The following is a 1,726-nucleotide window of genomic DNA, read 5'->3' on the forward strand; positions in this document are numbered from 1 at the left end:
CCCGCAGCCGCACCGCGCCACGCAGCGCCGCACCTGGCCTGGCTGCGAACTCAAATTAAAGGGAGCCGGCGAGGCGAGCCCCTTGGGGCCACCTCCGAGGGGTCGTCCAGTTGGAGCCCTGGGCCTCAGGCCCCACCCCATGAGCAAAACATTCATTCTTTGGCTAGTCCAGTTAACTAACCAGAGTGGCGTGCAGAGTTCATCTGGGTGCTGCTGCCGGGGGTGGAAGAGATGGAGAGGGCCGAAGTTGAGGAGCTCTTAGGAGAGGATCCTGCCAACGTAAAGAAAACAATCAAATAGCAGCTCTCCCAGGCCCGAGGCAGGATCCAGCCCTGCGGGAGGTGTGCTGCTACTACTACGGTGCCGCTGGACAGGATCTGTACACCCCGGACCCTCTCTCTGCCCGCTGTCGCGCTGCGCCCCCTCCGGCAGCTGTTTTCCACCTGGCTCTTAACTAGCAAAGATTCATGGGGCTTCTTAGGGGAGTGCGGTAGGTGCGGGCCAGGCAGTAATAGGGCAGAAACTTGGTCAGGAACAGCAGACCCGCAGGGCCGGCCCTCTGCCTTCCTAACTCCCCCCACCTCCACCCCGGGGCCCTGGCCAGGGAAGGCCCAGGACACGAAGCTGCCCTTGGGAAGAAGGGCCAGCTACTCACGAAACGTCCTTGCACAGATCTGACAAAACTGGCCAGCCGTTCCACAGGGCTGTCAACTGCACTAGTGCAGCTCACCTTACCGTGGCTGGGCAGAAGGGGATGCCTCTGGCTTTTGGGAGAATGTTTATAGGAAATCCATCTTGCTCTTGCCTGGTCAGGTTGTTTTGGGAAGCCACATGACATCCCCAGGCTTCTGCTAGTTCTATTCTTCAGCCTCTATCAGAACATCCCAGACTTGTGCTCCAAACAGTGACTCCTTGATATCAGACCCAAGTAGACATAAAGCTCCTGGGTTCAAAAGGGCTCTAGTGTGCAGAAGGCTCCTGTTGGGCCCTCCTTTCTCTCGAGACCCCCTCTGTGGATGGGTACCTCCTGATGGGAGCTCTGAGAGCCACAAGGCCCAGGCTCTGTGGATTTCTGTGGAGAATGAATAATTATTCTAAATGACGGCATGTCATCATGGTGGTCTACGACTGTGGGGTGCCCCTCCCCCAGAGCTGCAGAGGGTAGCCTGGGAAGACAGTGGCCTTGGTGAGCTTGGAGAGTAATTGATGGCTATAGGGTGGGACTGTTTAGGAGCCATCCAGACCCAAACTTAAGTCTCTCCCAGTTCTTAGGTGAGTTACTGTCCTACAAAGTGAGGCTAACTCTCCGAATGTGACAAGGGTTAAGTTATTGCTTGTTAAAAGTTTAGTACCAACAGACAATCAGTGACTTCTCCAATCTGCAGCCCTGTGAGCTCTCTTCATAAATCCTAGCCTCCAGTTATGTTTCTCTCTGTGCCACATCATCTGGTCTTTGTTGCTCATTCTGTCTGCTTTTCTTTCCTTCCCCTGAGGTCTCAGCCAGGCTCAGTCCTTTCGTGTAAAAGTCCTCCTGAACCTGGCTCTGTATTCCTTCTCAAAGCCTTGCCAGATCATACTGAGGGGCTCTGTTCTCTTGCTTGTCACACTGGGTCTTCAAGTTCATTGAACTCCAACAGCGTCTTATCACTGTTATCATGTTTGTAAGGACTTTTTGCTTACTTTTGTCAAAACAGAAGATGCAGACAGAAGAAGGCTCTCGAGGGAG

At 54.2% G+C, this 1,726-nt stretch overlaps 1 protein-coding gene across 3 annotated transcripts in view; it reads right to left on the reverse strand.

Annotated features, from left to right (window-relative positions):
• Window positions 1-671, reverse strand: part of Kcna2 (potassium voltage-gated channel subfamily A member 2) — a 14,702-nt gene extending 14,031 nt beyond the window's left edge. For 2 of the 3 annotated variants that reach the window (XM_033758177.1, XM_010606021.3), the window contains exon 1: window positions 182-470. The gene's annotated coding sequence lies outside the window, so the exon portion shown is untranslated. Of the gene's footprint in view, window positions 1-181; window positions 471-655 lie in introns of those variants that run through there. The other variant, XM_010606022.3, reaches the window with a different exon arrangement.
• Window positions 672-1,726: the final 1,055 nt, after the last annotated feature.

This window comes from Fukomys damarensis, unplaced genomic scaffold (assembly GCF_012274545.1).
Source record: "Fukomys damarensis isolate Sample0158 unplaced genomic scaffold, DMR_v1.0_HiC HiC_scaffold_33, whole genome shotgun sequence".
NCBI classification, from domain to species: Eukaryota; Metazoa; Chordata; class Mammalia; order Rodentia; family Bathyergidae; genus Fukomys; species Fukomys damarensis.